The sequence below is a fragment of the Ovis aries genome, chromosome 23 (assembly GCF_016772045.2).
Source record: "Ovis aries strain OAR_USU_Benz2616 breed Rambouillet chromosome 23, ARS-UI_Ramb_v3.0, whole genome shotgun sequence".
Taxonomy (NCBI): domain Eukaryota; kingdom Metazoa; phylum Chordata; class Mammalia; order Artiodactyla; family Bovidae; genus Ovis; species Ovis aries.
Window position 1 is genome coordinate 51155045 of NC_056076.1, and position 20735 is coordinate 51175779.

The 20735-nt window shown below is 41.8% G+C and overlaps 1 pseudogene; it reads right to left on the bottom strand.

Annotated features, from left to right (window-relative positions):
- LOC132658480 (AP-3 complex subunit sigma-1-like) overlaps window positions 1–20735 on the bottom strand; it is a 166236-nt pseudogene that overhangs the window by 124645 nt on the left and 20856 nt on the right.

Genomic DNA, 20735 nt, shown 5'->3' on the forward strand with positions numbered 1-20735 from the left:
CTATTTTCTGTCTGGTAGGATTTTTGATAAAATTGGTTAGCAACATAAATGGAAATACTTCTTTTAGAAAGCAGTTTGGCAACATAGAAGCGGTGTTCTTACAATAAAAATGCAGGGTGTATGATACTATATTTGAATGTATTTACAATGGTTAGATAAAGAAGATAAAAACTTTTCGTATGCAAAGATAGGGAGGTGGGATATGGGACATTATAGCTTTGTTGCTGTCATTGTTCAGTTGCTAAGTCACGTCTGATTTTCTGTGACCCCATGGACTGCAGCATACCAGGCTTCCCCATCCCTCACTATCTCCCAAAGGTTGCTCAGGTTCATGTCCATTGAGTTGGTGATGCTATCTAACCATCTCATTCTCTGCTGCCCTCTTCTCCTTTTGCTTTTAATCTTTCACATCAGGGTCTTTTCCAATGAGTTGGCTCTTCACATCAGGTGGCCAAAATATTGGAGCTTCAGCTTCAGCATCAGTCTTTTCAATGAATATTCAGGGTTGATTTCCTTTAGGACTGACTGGTTTTATCTCCTTGCTGTCCAAGGGACTCTCAAGAGTCTTCTCTAGCACCGCAATTCAAAAGCACAAGTGGAAGCTGCCAAGTTGATTTAAGCCTATGCTTGGAACTAGCACAGTGTTGGTACTCATTATATTGGCCAAAGCAAGTCTTAAGACCAACCCAGATTCAAAGGAATGGGATGGAGCCTCCTCTTCTTGATGGGTGGAGAGGCAATTTGTCTCTTGGAGAATCCCAAGCGTTGATAGGATTGTAATTGTCTTCAAATAAACCCACTTAAATAATCAGTAAATAATATTTATGTTATTTCAACAAAGGAAATGATAGATATAAAATAATTCTATGAATAGCAAGATACTATAAGAAGTTGAGGTTTAGCTTGATGGAAAATCATAGCTAAGGGTTCTAGGGAATGCAAATCTTAGGAGTCCTTATCTAACTTATAAGGAAATCAAGTCTCTGCAAATACTTAACTTCTTTAAGTTCATTGATTTAAAATTTTAAGGCATTAAATCTTTTTACACTGCCTTGACAGAGCAAGGACTAGAAATACCTCAGGACTTCCTGTTCAGCTCTTTCCCTTCTCTGCACCTCCTGATCATATGGATAAATGCTAAGGCTTGACAGTTGTGCCTGAAGAAAGTTTTAACCACTTGGTTAAAATTCAGAGGTTTTTTTTTTTTTTTTTTTGCCTTTGGCATTATTGGTATTTTGCGTTGGATAATTCTTTGTCCTGGAGGACTGTCCCCTGCATTTAGGATGTTTAACAGCTTCCTGGTTTCTACTCACTAGATATCTGTTGCATTCTCAATCTCCACCAAGTTATGAGAACTAAAGTGCTTCAGACATTGCCAAGGTTCTGACAGAAACCCAAAGTCTTAGTCCAAACTACTTACATTTACCAGGTTGCAACTTCCTGAACTGTCTACATTATGCTTAAGGAAGAACTATTTTCAAACCAAAAGGGCATTGATCTGATAAAGGACTCCTTCCTCCCCCAATCTGTATATTTATAAAATTTGTGTTAAGTTATAAGTTAAATGCATATAATCAAAATTGCATTTGGTTACATATATTATATGCCCAACTCATAACTGTGGGCAAGTGTGTGCAATTGACTTCACCTCTGATGGATCCCACTGGAAGGGTGATGTTTAATAACTATGTTCATAAAACACAAAAAGAAGCAGAGATGTGGCAAAATGTCTAGTTGATTTGAAATAAGTAGACCAGAAAGCATTCAGTTTAAGAACACTTCCTGATTCCAGTATTATACAGACTGACTTTCTGCACTAATGAAATTGTTCAAAAAGTACTCATTTCACTTGGTAGCGTGTCAAAACAGCAGAGTATTTGCTAAAGGATTCTTTTCTAGTTGTTTACATCTCTAGGCATATATATTACAACACTGGATTTGATCTGACAGTTTCCATCTTGTTCCCACATGAATGATAATGTTGATGGGACTAGGGGAGCAACGTCAACAAGGAAATTAAATAATTTCAAGCTTTCTTGCTTAGGAAGTCCAAGGCATTACCAGAAGGTGCCTGAGGACTGCAAGGCAGAGAGCACCTGTGTGCTTCATACAAGTCATGATTGCTCAACAGTGGTTAAAAGCCAGTCAAATCACATTTATTTCTCTTTATGTATCATAAATGGACCTGTAGAAACTCTGCAAATTAATCTTCTCGGGTTCCACACACTTAATAAAAGCATGCTTTAATTTGTTCCTTCATTTGCGTTTTGAGATTTCTCTTTCATACAAATACCTGTAATATCCCAATGTGCTGCTCTGCTCCTTTGGAAAAGCTGGCTGATGGTTTCGCCTCCAGCGTTTTGCGTAACTACTAAGCCAAGACGCTAAACGGCTCTCAAGTCTCTGCAAGTTAGTATTTCTGCCCAGTTCCTAATAAAATACAACTGAAGTCTCAACCAGAAGATGTTATCTATTGCCTGATGTGCACTGACTGTGATAATAAAATGCTGCCTCCTTCATCCCTGAGTGCTGAAGTTTAATCCACTGGACTAATTTTGTGAGTCTGGTTTCACCCAACGCTTCTGTCACACGAGAATGAAAATTTCTTTTGCCCAGTGACGTGAAACAGACTTGATATGGTTAAGGTGGATTTGGTGACAACACACTTAAAGTGTTTATCATCTTAATAGCTTGTTTTGCCTGCAGCTCTCCCCTCTCCCCCTCCTGCCCATTCCCACCATGAGATTTTGTGCTGAGCCTCTGTCCTGATCTTCCTCTCGGTCTCACATCTGGATTCGAATTACCTTTAATTATGCCATCAAGAACAGAGAAGGCAATGGCACCCCACTCCAGTACTCTTGCCTGGAAAATCCCATGGACAGAGGAGCCTGGTAGGCTGCAGTCCATGGGGTCGCTAAGAGTTGGACACAACTGAGCGACTTCACTTTCACTTTTCACTTTCATGCACTGGAGAAGGAAATGGCAACCCCCTCCAGTGTTCTTGCCTGGAGAATCCCAGGGATGGGGGAGCCTGGTGGGCTGCCGTCTCTGGGGTCACACAGAGTCGGACACGACTGAAGTGACTCAGCAGCAGCAGCAGCAGCAGCATGTCCTCAAGGAGCTCAGTTTTCTCCACAGAAGAATTCTCCTGCAGAGCACCATCACTACATAAGAATCTGGCCAATTCATTTCTCTGTTGATTTTAATTTCTCCTGAGTATCAGATCTTTGGCAGAAGTCTAAAAGTGCACCGAGAAACTAAGACAGAAAGACAAGGAAACAACATTTCAAATCAGAAACAATTTATACAGACAAGTCATTGTAAGCCACGAGGACATTTGGTCCTTCAGACCAGAATGGTATTAGCTCAGCTCCACAAAATAGTCCATGCCGAGGCTCCTAGAGAAACTGAGTAAGATCTGCTGCACCTTCTGATTCGCTTCCTGTTAGAATTTTCTAGAATGTAGATGAGCTTGGTGAAGGTCTCCTTACCTTTGTTTTTCTGAGAACTTTCTTCAATTCAGGCTTGCAAAGCATGTTTCAAAGCAATGAATCACTGGATCCATCCTGAATGGCTGCACATACAGATGGAAAAGACTTCCTTTGTGAAAACCACTGAGGCGGCTCCTCACCTCCAATTTCAGACTCACACAACATCCTAACCTCTTAGTTCCAAATGGCCAACGATAGACTGACATTAAGATCAACAAACCCAGGGACTTTTCTGGTGGCCCAGTGGCTAAGGCTCCCCGCACCCAATGCAGAGGGCCTAGGTTTCATCCCTGGCCAGGGAACTAGATCCCACATTCTGCAACTGACAGTTCACATGCTGCAACCAAGATCAAAGATCCTGTGTGTCACAACAAAGACCAGGCACAGCCAAAGAGATTAAACAAACAAACACAAAAATCGACAAATCTAGTTGAATGTCTTCTATCAGGTGTTGCACAGAATAAGTGTAAAATAAATATTAGCTAATCAATCTGGCATTTAAACTTAAATTGCTTTCTGCAAGTTCTTTATATGTGTTGACTTTGCTTTCTCCTTCTTTCCATAGTTTGATTTCAGATCAGGGTGTATTTGAGGCAGAACCTTGCAGACACATGCATCCCAGGGACACCTACTTCCTGGTGGTCCCTGGCACCCCAGGTCTATTTCCTTGATTCCACATGCTCTGGGGTCTAGTATGTCACCGGGACACTAGGTATTGTGGGACCTGGGAACCTCGAATGGGAGGATCCTGCGGACTATTTCCCAATTTGTTGAAGAATTCTCCCTGCTTTTCTAGAGAGTGCATTTTCAACAGAGGGGATACGACCCTTGAAGGGGTGACCATTGTAATATAGGTATTACAATAGTTTTTGACCTTCCAAAGTTCAATCAAAACTGACAAAAATCCTAGCCCTTGGTACTTGATATCTCTCAACAGGGAGAAATTTAATTTAAAGTTAAAATGTATTCATTCATTTAAGTTAACTTTAAATTTATTTTTTTCTCCTTAGCGAGGAAACTAATGGGGAACAAAAAAAATCTTAGAAACACTGTTCTCAGCGCCTAAATCTCTGTGGCTTTGGAAATAGCTTGTGATAAGCAAACGTATTCTTTTGTTATCTCCCTCAGTTAAAATCAATACTTTAAAAATATTTCTTACCAGGGCTCTTAAGATGAACTCCTGGGAAATGAATTGAAAAAAGCCTTCCAGAGAAGCGGAGGACAGATAACTGTCCGGGTCTCCCCACACCCTCCAGCCCTACTTCCTCAACACCTTCCCCAAACCTTTCCTCTCCTTCATGTGGCATGTTTTTCCAGTTGGCCAGTAAGGAGTGGCTTTGTGAAAGTCAGCAAGTCTGAATTCGGGCCAACTGTACGTTTCTTAGGTTTTTCCTCCTTTGGACACGTTCACATGATTCCCTCCAGGCAAGACACCGTTTCTTGACACAGCTGCCTTTCTCCTTGGCATGGCCAGCAGGGAGTTACGTGCCCTTGACAATGAGAAAAAAAAAAAAGTGCACATAACTCTGGTAGCCCCTGGAGGTCCATCTTGACCTCCATTCCCGTACTCATGCCCTGCCAGGGTATGATATCTAGGTCTAGACACATCCCATGATATCTACATCCAGAGCCACCCAGACAATCTCCTTTGAGTCTCTCAGCAAGAAGGTGAGGCTGCTGGATATTTTCTCTTCTTTATAAACAACAACATAAACGTTGCCTGATACACAACTAACGACTAACCCAAGATCACACAGCTAAGGAATAGTAAGGTCAAGACAGCTCTGTACCCAACCACACCCACACTAGACTGTGATTTCTTTTGAGGGCAAGAACCACGCTTTTTGGTCACCATCCTGAACTCAGAGCCCACCACTAGCAGGAATCTAGTCAACATTTGTTACATGAATACATTTCTCTGAGTCTGGAGCCATCAGACCATCAGCACAATGAAGGATGTCTCCTAAAACCATGGGCCGTCTGTCTGCCCCACTCCCCCCTTTTAAAACTGTAGCACAATAGTGGTGCTGAAATTTTCAAGCACATAGCTTCCTTGAACTTCTGCGAAGTTTGCCATGGGGCTCGAGGGGAGTGTATCATCTTCAAGGTTATACTGTGTTTCACATTCCTTCAGAATGTTATCATCTGGAGTCTTGTTGAGATTGTTTGGCGTTATTACTAAAAGGGCAAGATTTTCTTGTTACTGAAGTCTCTTGTATTAGGAGAACGAAACTGTATATAGAGGTGAAGACACTCTCATTTCTGTTTTCAATAAAGTTTACACACAACTCAGATGCGCTAAATAAGAATATGCATGTATTCTGGAAGGTAGCAAATAATCAAATTATGTTTACTTGAAACCAGTCATTTATTATCAAGGAGGAAGAAGTTACACTGAGTTGTTACAAAGCTGGTACGCAAACATAAACAACTGTCTTCTGCATTAGTTTTTGATAGGGAAATGTGTTCCAGTTAGCACAGTGGGTGTGGGGTAAATAAATCTCTAATTGAAGAGAACCAGATATTCCCAGTCATGCATGAGCCAATGGCTTTTATTATGTTCTAGGGCTATGTTAGGCAATGGGAGAGATTAAGATGAATAGAGAAAAAAATTTTTTTGTCATTGAGGAGATTATATTATATTAAGGCAGATAAAATCTAGCAATAATTATATTGCACAGTAGGAAGTGAGAAGTGTAAAAGGCTATTAGGGTTAGAGGAAGGAAGGATTTGTTTCCCATCCCAGGATGTAGGAATAGGGGTGGGTAGGATCAGCTGGAACAGCGGGGAAGCAATATTTACGTTGGGTCTTAAATTCGGGAGTAATTTGGACTCCAGATATTAAAAACACGAAAGGAAGAGTACTCCAGGCAGAGAACACGGCACGTGTCACGGAGGGAGGAAAGTGCCAGCACGTCCAGGGGACAACGCCTCGTTCACTGGGACTGCAGCAGGTGGAACATGGATGTCTGGAACTGAGCTGAGGAAGGCGCTGGAAAGATGGGAGGCAGTGAGCTTTTCTCATCCTCCAGTCTTGTTGAGATGGCTTTCTCCTTGAAATTAGGCACAGCCAAACATCTTACCTGGAATTTTCGTAAAAGTGTGTCCTGAGACAGAGCTTGGGTGCAGTGCAGAATCTCCGGGAAGTGATCTCAGGAAACAAAAATGAGGATGTGGACCAGGGAGACAGGACTCGGGGAGAAGGTGCAGGTGATTGGTTGGGAGCCCGCAGAAACCACGGGGGTTGTGCCTTGTCGTTGTGCCGTCAGAGGAAAGGGGCGCTGGGGCACCCCTGACTCCCATCCTTTAACGGTCGAAGGTTGGCCCTGTGGCACTAACATCTTTGTATTTCTGGGCCGCATTCTTGTGCAAGGCTCTGGAAATCCCTTGGTAATAGAAGAGAGAAATAGGCGTACAAGGTGGGAGGCTGTCAGCTTGCTGGGGCCTGCGCTGTGGCTCCAGGGGAATTCAAGTCACTGAGGAAAGTCTCTGTTACAGCACACCCCTTGCTTTGGCCAATGAACGTGGGCAGAAGCGATAGATGTGACTTCTGCGTGGAAGCTTTAAGAGACAGTTCATACAGGGATGGCTTGAATGATGGAGGCTCCCTAGCTTGTGTCCTGGAGTGGGACGTTGTGGGGCAGACTAGCAGCTTGCTGACTGTGGCTGGACACATAGTGTGAGTGAGAAACAAGCTTACATTTCATGAGCACCTAAGATTTTAAGAGCTATTACTAGCGCAACATAACCTGGCCTAACCTCACTGATACACAGGGCTTCGCAGGTCGTGCAGTGGTAAAGAATCTGCCTGCCAGCGCAGGAGACACAGGAGATCTGGGTTCAATCCCTGGGTCAGGAGGATCCTCTGGAGTAGGAAATGGCATCGCACTCCAGTATTCTTGCCCGGAGAATTCCAAAGACAGAGGAGTCTGGTGGGCTACAGTCCGTAGGATTGCGCAGAGTCTGATCTGACTGAGCACATACGCACACAGGTACACATCCATCACCAAAGTGATCTGTTACGCAATGGTTAATTATGTTGCATTGCAGTTAATTCTGACTCCATGAAAATCTAGAGGGCACAGGAAAGACAGACGTCTATTTCCTTCTAAGGTCCAGTTCAAGAGGGTTCTAACGTCCGGTTTAACCGTACCGGCTGCCTGGGCTCTCTCTAACCTGGGGACCCAGGTGTCTTTCATCCTGTTGCTCTGCTGCACCAAACACGCATGCTCAGTCACTCAGCTGTGTCCGCTCTTTGAGACCCCATGGACGCGGGCCCACCTGGGTCCTCTGCCCATGGAATTTTCCAGGCAAGAACACTGGAGTGGGTTACCATTTCCTTCTCTAGGGGATCTTTCTGACCCAGGGATCAAACCCACGTCTCCTGAGTCTCCTGAATTGGCAGACAGATTCTCTGCCATCTTCTAAGACAGGAGGCAGCTAATCTGTTCTGTGAAGGGCCTAATAATAAGTACTTTCAGTTTTGCAGGCCATATGGCCTGTTTGTTACAATGACTCACTCTGCTGTGATGGAGTAAAAACAGCCATAGACAATATGTCAATGAAGGGGCATGGCTGTATTTCAACAAAACTTCATCTCCAAACATAGGCAGTGGATTGGATTTAACCCATTTGCCCACTGGCCCTTGACTGAGACTTTCAATCTAACTAAGGTGCTTACTTTGATAGCACAAATACTAAAACTTAAATAATTCAGAAGAGGTTGGTACGTTTCCTTTGCAAGGATGATCTAAAGGATTCATGAAGTGTGTTGGTCTTTCATAGCACAAGGGAGATTCGGGAGACAGAAGTTCCCAGATCACTGAGAATGAATACCAGCTGAGATTGTACAGAAATTAAAATGGACAATATAAAAGTGTAGCTCAGAACAAGGCAATACGCTGAGAAAAAGAGAAAGCTTTCAAAGAAGTGATATGTCTAATTTTTATAGATTGAAAGCCAAAAACGCTGGCAGATCTTCGCTGAACTTGACTCACATGAAGCAGGCATTACAAATTTTTTTATTAATGAGGACTTAATTATTAATACAAAATGAAAGAAAATGAGTCAGAAAATTGTTCTAATTAAATTCATAGCTTGAACAGGTCAGAAGAAATCCCTGCAACTCCTCATTCTTCCCTCAGTGAAGATTTAATTATCATCATGAAATGTCAGTTGCACACAAAAAGGCTCACATGCAATTTCTGGATGGGAACAAAAAGGCTGAGTAAATAGCAAACAGTTGATAGTATTCCACAAAGACAAATAAATGCAGAATACTGACAGAGCTAGACAGGATGGTTGTGATGCTCTTAAAAACAAAGCATAATGAGGATTTTGTGGTGCCATATTTACTGAACAAAATTTCTAAGGTTAGTAAAATAATTTGAAAATTGAATACTTAGAATGGCCAAGCCATATGGATGGAAAATAAACTATGAAACAAATGATCACTATCTAGGATGGAGAATTCAATCTATCATTATTGGTTAATAGGTAATTACATGACACATAGTATCATACAAGAAATTTTAAAACGGTGTAACCATCAAAGGCGATTTGATCAAATTGTGGCAGGGACAAAAGTTGTGTTAAACAGCTAAAGTGTATTGTACACATCGTTAAAACAGAAGACAAAACCAAGAAGGTTGAAATAAGTGTTTCATTGATTTTACACCTGCTGCAAAGAGGACATTAAAAAATTAACTGAAGAACTGAAAAATCTTCAGACTCAGTATTAATTTAAAAGATGAAGGAAGGCAGCCTAGGACAATGCCACGGACGTGGCTGGTAAAGAAAAAGACGCACAAGCTAGACTTTTGTCTGAAATACACAGAACCATTCTTTGCGCCCAACTGAACTATAACCATGAATTTGTTACTAGGCGATGTGGCCTCAGCTGTGCCAATTGCAATCACATTTTGAGGGGACAATTCAGGTTAGGTATGATAATCTCTGGACCAGTGTAAAGATAGCATATTTTAAAGAAACACATATCACTTTGATCTGTAACCAATCTCTGATAACATGGTTGGGAAATGTTGTGAAAGCAATTAGATTTAATTTAGATATGATACAAGATGCTTTGGAAGCATTAGGCAGAATAGCAGAAGATTCTCAGATGGGGTGAATCACAGACTTTGGCAGAATAAGAAGTAAATAATGAATTTGTACTCTGGTTGCTATTTACTATGAACTGATGTTTGCAAAAGGTTATAAGAAACTTAAAGGGATCTATGTTTAGCCATTGAGTTTTAAAAGGATTCAAAATATTTTAAAAACTTTTAGAGAAAATTTTTCTAGGCCAAAATGATATGAGAAATATGCAATAAAATGACATTGCATTAAATATAAGGAAATTAAAACAGGGAAAGAAAAACATTTAAAGTCACTCAGTCGTGTCCAACTCTGTACAACTCCATGGACTGTAGAACACCAGGCTCCTTTGTCCTCGAAATTCTCTTGGCAAGAATACTGGAGTGGGTAGCCGTTCCCTTCTTCAGGGCATCTTCCTGATTCAGGGATGGAACCTAGGTCTCCTGTGTTGCAGGCAAATTCTTTATGGTCTGAGCCACCAGGGAAGGCCAATAATCATTGTGAGAGACAGGATATACAAAATAATTTTGAAACTAATTTCCAGAGATACTATTTGCTGGGCATTATAGATCAGGAATAGTCACAAATGAAGATAGATGTGAAAAATCAAGAAAATACATATTATTAAAATGTCAAAATATTTTTGTTTTTTTTTAGTAAAACCTGAACATTGATAAATTTTAGCAGAACTTAAGAAAATTTATTATGGATATAGCTTATTGCTTTAAAAAGTGATGGAAATCAAGTGCATTTGGTAACTTTCTTTTTCCTGATGACATATGAATATCATATCTGTATATGACACCCACAGATAGGCCACTTTGCTATAAGGATTTTCAACTGAAGGCAATTAATAAGCTGCACATGTAGAAACAGCTTCTTGCCCCCACCTCCTCAGTTCAGTTCAGTTCAGTTCAGTCCCTCAGTCGTGTCTGACTTTTTGCGACCCCGTGAATTGCAGCATGCCAGGCCTCCCTGTCCATCACCAACTCCCGGAGTTTACTCAGACTCACGTCCATCGAGTCCATGATGCCATCCAGCCATCTCATCCTCGGCCGTCCCCTTCTCCTCCTGCCCCGAATCCCTCCCAGCATCAGAGTCTTTTCCAATGAGTCAACTCTTCCCATGAGGTGGCCAAAGTACTGGAGCTTCAGCTTTAGCATCATTCCTTCCAAAGAAATCCCAGGGTTGATCTCCTTCAGAATGGACTGGTTGGATCTCTTTGCAGTCCAAGGGACTCTCAAGAGTTTCCTCCAACACCGCAATTCAAAAGCATCAATTCTTCGGCGCTCAGCCTTCTTCACAGTCCAATTCTCACATCCATATATGACCACAGGAAAAACCATAGCCTTGCCTAGACGGACCTTAGTCGGCAAAGTAATGTCTCTGCTTTTGAACATGCTATCTAGGTTGGTCATAACTTTTCTTCCAAGGAGTAAGCGTCTTTTAATTTCATGGCTGCAGTCACCATCTGCAGTGATTTTGGAGCCCCCCCAAAATAAATTCTGACACTGTTTCCACTGTTTCCCCGTCTATTTCCCATGAAGTGATGGGACCAGATGCCATGATCTTCGTTTTCTGAATGTTGAGCTTTAAACCAACTTTTTCGCTCTCCTCTTTCACTTTCATCAAGAGGCTTTTTAGTTCCTCTTCACTTCCTGCCATAAGGGTGGTGTCATTTGCATATCTGAGGTGATTGATATTTCTCCCAGCAATCTTGATTCCAACTTGTGTTTCTTCCAGTCCAGCGTTTCTCATGATATACTCTGCATAAAAGTTAAATAAGCAGGGTGACAATATACAGCCTTGACGTACTCCTTTTCCTATTTGGAACCACTCTGTTGTTCCATGTCCAGTTGTAACTGTTGCTTCCTGACCTGCATACAGATTTCTCAAGAAGCAGGTCAGGTGGTCTGGTATTCTCACCTCTTAAAGAATTTTCCACAGTTTTTTGTGATCCACATAGTCAAAGGCTTTGGCATAGTCAATGAAGCAGAAATAGATGTTTTTCTGGAACTCTCTTGCTTTTTCCATGATCCAGTGGATGTTGGCAATTTGATCTCTGGTTCTTCTGCCTTTTTTAAAACCAGCTTGAACATCAGGGAGTTCATGGTTCATGTATTGCTGAAGCCTGGCTTGGAGAATTTTGAGCATGACTTTACTAGCATGTGAGATGAGTGCAATTATGCAGTAGTTTGAACAATCTTTGGCATTGCCTTTCTTTGGGATTGGAATGCAAACTGACCTTTTCCAGTCCTGTGGCCACTGCTGAGTTTTCCAAATGTGCTGGCGTATTGAGTGCAGCACTTTCACAGCATCATCTTTCAGGATTTGAAACAGCTCAACTGGAATTCCATCACCTCCACTGGCTTTGTTCGTAGTGATGCTTTCTAAGGCCGACTTGACTTCACTTTCCAAGATGTCTGGCTCTAGATTAGTGATCACATCATCATGATTCCTTCTGAGTATCTGGAGAACGACCCTTACCATTGAAAATAGAAAGTTAGTGCTGAGATAGGGCTGCATTCACAGACTTGACCAAAGTGACTCATGGCTTCTACTCCACAGTTTCCATGTGTATTTACTATGCCACAATTTCCATGCTCCCCACCACCCCCCAACCCCCGCTCCCTCTTGAGTCCAAGATCCTTTTCCTCTGCCTTGTCACTTCTACACAATTTATCACCCTTTGTTAAAATAAAAGCACCTCCACCCTCCACTCCCCACCTCCAGATTAATTCCTTCCTTGGGTCTTTACTTCTTTACTATGAAGACCTCTGTGCATGTAAAAATGGAAATACTAATGTCAAATAAAGTTTGTCTCAGGACTTTCCTGGTGGTCCAGTGGTTAAGACTCTGCACTTGGGAACTACAGCCCACATGCCACATAAAGGTCCTGAATGCCACAACGAAGACTGAAGATTCTGCATACTGCAACTAGGCCCCAAATAAATATCAAATCACTGTGTGCCTTTTCTCTGTTAATCTGTCTTCTCTTAGTTGAATTCGCAGGCCCCAGGCACAGAATCTAAGAGGGTCTAGCAAAGGTTTCCTTCCCTTACCCCCTTGCACTATTGCCATTCTTTCAATGTTTGTGTCAGCTACTAAGCTGTTGGATCTGTTGTATCTCTTGTATTTCAGGGCCAAATCGACTCTGCTATTTGGCTTTGAGATGTTGGAGCTGGAACACTTCAAACCACCTCTCTGCTTTTCCAGCAGGCTCCATTTCAGTCTGTGCCACTGGGGCTTGTCAGAGGGAGACAGGGAGGCTGGAGGAGAAGAAAAGGACTTGCTTCTGCCTATTCCCCCTCTACCTACGAGAGTCGTTCCAGGTTTCCTCACCCCACCCGGCTGCGCTGCCCCCCAGTGGAAGCTGCCTGGCAGTTTTCCACCACTTAACAGCAGCAGCCCCATGACGCCCCATTCCTGATCCGCCAGCCCAACCCTCTGGAGCTCCTTCCTCTGGTATATCCATCCCAGGACCCTCGAAGCCCTCTTTTAAGTTTCTAAATTTTAATAATCCCACCTCTTCCTTTTGTTCCCTCAAGCCCTATGAGTAGCAGCTGTTTCCCATACTTGCTGCTTACATGATACCTTCGAGTTCTCTGAAAACATTAAAAATTTTTTTAAATTAAAATTGTGGTTAAACATATGCACATAAAATTTGCCATATTAACCATTTAAAAATGTACAATTTAGTAATGTTAGGTACATCCATATTGTCCCATGAACCAATCTCCCAAACTCTTTCATTTTGTAAAACTGAAACTTTGTGTTCATTAAACAATAACTCCCTACTCCTTCCCTGCCCTTCCGCCCACTCCCCCTCTCTTGGCAATGACCATTTGACTTTCCATCTCTGTGAATTTGGCTACTTTGCATGCATGCTCAGTCGCTCAGTCATGTCCAACTCTTTGTGACCCCATGGACTGTAGCCCGCCAGGCACCTCTGCCCATGAGATTCTCCAGGCAAGAATACTGGACTGGGTTGCCATTTCCTCCTGCAGGGGATCTTTCCAACCCAGGGACCAAACTCTCATCTCCTCTGTCTCCTAAGCTGACAGGCAAATGCTTTACCAGAATTTGACTACTTTAGGTTCTTTGTATAAAAGGAATCAGAGTGCTTTTCCTTTGTTATTGGCTTATTTTAGGTAATGTCCTCAAGCTTCATCCACGTTGTAACATGTACTATAGCTTCCTTCCTTTCTAAGGGCAAATACTATTCCACTCGAAGTCCTTGGCAAATTTTGTTTGTCCAGTCTTCCATGGATGAGCCCTTAAGTTAGCATCTCTTTTAACCCCTTTCAATTACCTTTAATATTAGTCTTCTACATCAGTTGGGTCTGACTCTTTGTGACGCTGCGGACTGTAGCTTGCCAGGCTCCTCTGTCCATGGGATTCTCCAGGCAAGAATACTGGAGTGGGTTGCCGTTCCCTTCTCCAGGGGATCTTCCTGACCCAGGATCAATCCTGTGTCTTTTACATCTCCCGCATTGGCAAGTGGGTTCTTTACCAGATACCTCTAACAATTGTTTCTATTTGCTTAGCAATTCTTCATATCAAAGTCTCTGTTCAAATAAGTGGTATGATTTGATCTTCCTGACTGGATTCTGACTGATACAACAATCAATAATTTTGAAAAAAGATATCTTTCATATTTGAGTGGGAGTGATCTGTGATGGCACCCCACTCCAGTACTCTTGCCTGGAAAATCCCATGGATGGAGGAGCCTGGTAGGCTGCAGTCCATGGGGTCGCGAAGAGTCGGACACGACTGAGCGACTTCCCTTTCACTTTTCACTTTCATGCATTGGAGAAGGAAATGGCAACCCACTCCAGTGTTCTTACTTGGAGAATCCCAGGGACGGGGGAGCCTGGTGGGCTGCCGTCTGTGGGGTCGCACAGAGTCGGACATGACTGAAGCAACTGAGCAGCAGCAGATCTGTGATGAGCCTGTCTTCTGAGTGGAGGAGTACTGTCCCCAGACTAGTCGCATTGCTGGAGGCACCGCCCAGCTTCACTAGCTGTGGGACCCTGTGGGTGTCTTCAGAGTCAAGAGCCAACTCACAGAGCTGTCCCCTTGCATTCGGTGAGAAAGCACCCCTGGAACATGCTGCTGCCTGCTTGTTCTCCCTGCTGCACTCCTTGCGCTCTTGCAGAGATAGATCTGCTTCTCTCCCTTTTCCTGCAACCCTGGAGCCAGGAGCCCTTCCCAGATTTGCCACAGCTCAGCCTTGCCGTACTAAAACCAGTTTGAGAAGGAATCCCCCCATGTCTCTTCTTGCTTTTGGAATTCAGGGATGTTGAGCTGATTTGGCCTCTGGAATTATTCTAATTTCTACGGCAGCTTTCTCCTGACCTGCATTTTGGGTGTGGACTTCATTGCCAGTCTGATCTTTATGCTTTCTGCTTGGCAGGATTTCTTATCTAAGCTCTTAATGCCATGCCTTTTGGTTTTCTAGCACTGTATGTGTTTATTCCTTTGAAATGATACATTTCTCCTATTTTAAGGGATTTTGAATTGGAGCAGAGATATTCTTGGTTCACTATTTTAATCCAGTTTTCTATGTACTTCTTTATGATAGTTTTATCCCAGATTTTCTATAAATGAGTTTTACTTTTATAATCAGAAAAAAACGAAGCTAGATTTCCCCCAAGCAGGTGTTACTTTCCTTGTAAACTATCAAACCCTCAGGGACATAAACTTTTTGTTACTTCAGAAGGAAACATAACTATCATAATTCATGAAATCTCCAGGGGCAACTCATTGCAACTGAATTTCTTAGATGATGTTTATTCATTTCATAACTGCTTGGATAAATAATGTATGAAAATGAAATGGCAGTTGTGATCATCACATCAATGGAAATGGTAAAGTCATTTGAATCGACTCAAAGTTGGCAAGAATTTGTTGTATATTTTAAAAAATTACTTATTTAGGTGTCTTTTATTATTTGGGCTCAGAATCTCCAAGGATTTTCAGGAACTAAAGTGAAATAAAATCCCCGTGAAATGAACTGAAAGTGAATGAGATGTTTGCAAATGCAACACGTGCGTATTGAGAATGCAGCATGCAGACATTCATTTATCAAGCACCAGGGCTCAGAGATAAATGGTGCCTATTACTTTGGCATGCTCATCGAACCCACCACATGTCAGGCTTTGTTCTCGTGCTGGGCTCACAATGAATAAACAAGATAGACTTGTCCAACTTAATCCATAGGAACCAAAGTTAAAGTGCATTTTTGGAGCTTTCAGAATAATGTTGTTACCTTTATTACTACTCTTAAACAATTTTTCTTTTTCAAGTACTTTAAGATTATGTATTAAAATGATGTTAATCATTGAACTTATACTCTAGTGGGGATATAGATGTGTACAAATACAGGTAATTACCATATAGTGCACCGAATAATAGGATGAGATAAATCCAGGGAGACCAGAAAGCACAAAGGAGGGAAACTTAGTCTTGAGCGTCAAGGAATATTAGATTGTGATGTTAAGAAATGATGAAGAAACTGATGAAAGAGCCCTGAAGGCAGATAACAGAGGCATGTTCTCTTTCTGCTCTTGTGTGTCCTGTGATTATACCGCGTCTTTGGCCTGGAGTCCTGTAGCAGTCGCACCGTGTGGTATCTCCTGACAAGCACGTTTTAAGGTGCTTGCCCTCCTCCAATGCTCTTCTCTGTGGTCCATTCATTTCTTGGGTCTCATAACCTTGCTTGCATTGAGTCATCTCCACCTTTTCTTCCTTTTTTCTTCCCTTCCTCCTTCCCTCTTTCCTTTCCTTTCTCTCTCTCCTGCATCTTCTCTATAACTTCTTGCAAGTGGACACTTGTAACCCACTCCACTGGCTGGACATTAACCAACCAGAGTGTGTCTTCTTTTTATTAAAAAAACCACTCTAAAAATTGTTTATTCTTAGGAACACATAGTACCAATGCCTTTAGTATAAGACTATGGTTTCCCTTGATGAACACATAAAATATATCCATTACCTTTTATACTCACAGCTATCATCTAATAGTATCGTCTCAACCACAAACTATGTCTTCTTTTTGATCTCTAGAGAATTTGAAGAGGCACAGCACCTGTATTGAAGCACTGTCTGTTGCATGAATAAACAATCACTCCTCAATTTAATCCATTGTTGTTGTTGTTCGGTTGCTAAGTTGTATCTGACTCTGTGACTCCATGGACTGCAGTACACCAACTTCCCTGTCCTCCACTACCTCCCGAAGTTTGCTCAAGTTCATGTCCATTGAGTCAGTGATGCTACCTAACCATCTCATCCTCTGCTGCCCTCTTCTCCTCCTCCCCTCAATTTTTCCCAGCATAGGGGATTTTCCAATGAGGCAGCTCTTAGCATCAGGTGGCCCAAGTATTGGAGCTAAAGCTTCAGCATCAGTCCTTCCAATGAATATTCAGGTTTGATTTCCTTTAGGATTGACTGGCTTGTTCTCCTTGCAGTCCAAGGGACTCTGAAGAGTCTTCTCCAGTACCACAATTTGAAGGCATCAATTCTTCTGTGCTCAACTTTCTTTATGGTCCAACTCTCACATCCATACCTGACTACTGGAAAACCCATAGCTTTGACTCTGAGGACCTTTGTCAGCAAGGAGATGTCTTTGCTTTTTAATAAGCTGTCTAGGTTTATCACAGCTTTCCTTCCAGGAAGCAAGTCTTCAAATTTCAAGGCTGCAGTCACCACCCACAGCGATTTTGGAGCCCAAGAAAATAAATCTGCCACTGCTTCTACTTTTTCCCCTTCTATTTGCCATGAAGTGATGGGACCAGATGCCATGATCTTAGTTTTTTGAATGTTGAGTTTTAAGCCAGATTTCACGCTCTTTTTTTCACCCTAGTTAAGAGGCTCTTTAGTTCCTCTTCACTTTCTGCCACTAAAGTGGTATCATCTGCATATCTGAGGTTGTTGATATTTCTCTCAGCAATCTTGATTCCAGCTTGTGACTCATCCCGCCCAGTGTTTCATATGATATACTCTGCATATAAGTTAAATAAATAGGGTGACAATATACAGCCTTGACATACTCCTTTCCCAATTTTGAACTAGTCAGTTGTTCCATGTAAGGTTCTAACTGTTGCTTCTTGACCCACATACAGGTTTCTCAGGAGACGGGAAAGGTGGCCTTGTATTCCCGTCTTTTTAAGAAGTTTCCACCGTTTGTTGTGATCCACACAGCCAAAGACTTTCTCATAGTCAATGAAACAGAAGTACATGTTTTTCTGTGATTCCCTTGCTTTCTCTGTGATGTAATGAATGTTGGCAATTCGATCTCTGGTTCTTCTGCCTTTTCTAAATCCAGCTTGAACATCTGAAAGTTCTTGGTTCACATACTGCTGAAGCGTAGCTTGAAGGATTTTAAACATAATCTCGCTAATATGGGAAATGAGCACAATTGTCCAGTAGTTTGAGCATTCTCTGGCACTGCTCTTCTTTGGGATTGGAATGGAAACCAACCTTTTCCAGTCCTATGGCCAATGCTGAGCATTACAAATTTGTTGTCATATTGAGTGTAGCACTTTAACAGCATCATCTTTTAGAATTTGAAATAACTCAGCTGGAATTCCATCACCTCCACTAGCTTTGTTGGTAGTAATGCTTCCTAGGGCTCATTCTGATCCACAGGAATTCAAATTAAAGTACATTTTTGGAGATTTCAGAATAATGTTCTTACCTTTATTATTATTCTTATAAATTGTTTCTTTATTAAGAACATTAAGATTATGCATTAAAAATTATGTTAAATATAATCATGTTATTTAGTATTGTAAGTAGCATCAATGCATTAATTCCTCTCACCAAATCATGAATGATCAATATAGGTACTGATTATTTAAAAGCAGACATTTGTGTTCCAATTTGAAACAGACCAAAGATTTGTTAAGTAATCTGAGATTAAGTTCAAATGATGTTAATTTAATTTGGAGTGTGATATATGCTTTTAAAATAGGACTTGAAGGGAGGAGTTATCATCTTATTTGTGATATCTATAGTGGAACTTTGTGGTAGATTTCTATTTCAGAGTTTAACAAAGCAATTTGTTGAGTGGTGATATAGCAGAGTGTAACAGTTACTGTCAAAATCTGCTGCATAACAGACCATCTCACAACTCAGGTGGTTAACTATAATTATTTTCATGGGCCTGAGTGTTGGCTCAGGGTGAGTTTGATGTGAGCTGGGCTAAACGACAATGACGTGGTTTCACTCCACATCCCCCATCCTTCTTCTGGGACTAGCAGGGGAGCCTGAGCATGTTCTTTTCATGGTGTGGATAGAGGTAAAGACAGCAAGTGAACACACTTCCTGAAGCTAAGGTTCAGAATGAGCACACTGTCACTTCTGCCTCATTCTATTGGCCAAACCAAGACTTATGACCGTATCTGAGGGCAAGAGAAAGGGAGTATCAGCACATGATGAGAGGACACTGCAAAGTTTCATGGAAAAGGCCATGAAACAGGAGGGATGACTAAGAAGGAGCAGTGATACAATCTATACACAGACACCACCTGGTTATTCACCAAACCGTTTCCTTTCCTTCCTCGTGCCCACAGCTAGACTGCATTGCCTTGCATCTCACTGTCTGCCTGGGTGACCAAGTGTTTGCCCAGGCACTGTGAGCAGAAATGACTTGATCCAAGAAAATTTCTAGTGAGAACTCTTCTGTGTTATTTCCCATGTCTTTGGTTTGATACAGACAAGCTAGGAGAGCTTGAAAGCCAAGTATTAAAGATAGTTAGAAACACAAGATGAAAGAGGCTGTGTCCAATTAAAAATCCCACGTGGACTTTATGTGAGAGAGAAATACATTTTTCTGGTGTTGGAGTCATTGCTCATTTTGAGATTTGTCTGTTAATCAGCTGGAATGACCTTCAATAACATATGTGATATACATAGAGAAAGGCTCTGACAGCAGTCCCAGAGTTTCTTGAGAGCACTTTAAGACACACCACCCTCATGCTTGTTAGGGTTAATTTCAATTCTTTCAGGGGCATCTTCTCCCTGTTTGTATAAATCCAGGAAGAAATACCTGGGTTTTCCTGAGTTTGGGGAGATATTCTTCCTGGTCACCAGGGCAGGACTGAGCAGTAACAAGCCTTTAATGATCAAAACAAGTCCTGAAGACCGGGATGGAAATATATTTTGGCATCAGTTAGCCTCTTTTTTTTTTTGCATTATCTCTTGTTGGTCCCACTAGACTCCTTTAGCAAGAACAAAGGAGGGAAAGGACTATAAAAGGAAATGGTTAGGTGTGTGGCTTTCCTCTGGTCCCACGAGCTGAGCCCTGCCAGGCTGTGCTTGTGCCCAAGGCCTAACTCACATCAAGAATCCTCCTCTCCTTGCTGGGGGCTTCTCTGACAATTCAGTGGTTCAGACTCCATGCTTCCAGTGCAAAGGCCACAGGTTCGATCCCTGGCCAGAGAACTAAGATCCTGCGTGTCACGTGGCCAAAATATAAAATAAATAAATAAAAGTCTGACTCAATCAATCATTAAAAAAAAGAAGAAAAAGGAATCCTCCTCTCCTGGTAAACATCAGTATGCTGCTCTCAGTTAGAAAATCTGTTTTATTTTAGAGGTTAGTTTTTGGCATATAATCCATCGTAAGTTTTAAAACATTATCCATTTGGGCATATCATCTGAAACAATTGTAAGAAGACTTTCTAATTTTTTCATTCGGAATGATTTTGCCTCATAAAGAAGCAGTCACGCACTTGTTAGAGGTTATCCCATCTTGCTCATTTATCACATTAATCGACCTTGCCTGTAATGTCAGAAATGCTACTTACCTCTAAGCTCTTGTTAGGTGCTTTTCTCTACTTAGTAACAAGCAGAACATATCCATCACATCCACAAACCTGAAGGTAAACATTGAGAAATCACCTGTCTCAGAATTAGAGAAGATGTCCAATCATCTAGTTTTCTGGATATTCACCAATGCCTCTTTGGCTCTCAGGAGAGAAAGAAGAAGACATCTGTATTAGAGATGAAAATAGCTTCATCCCAGGCAGAGAAGTAATTAGAATTTTAATCTCCAGACCATCTGGGTTATTATTATCTTTCCCCTTCTTTCCCTCTCTGCCCAGAAGTCTCTCAGTTCTGGTGGATTTTTTCCCTTGTAGTTAAT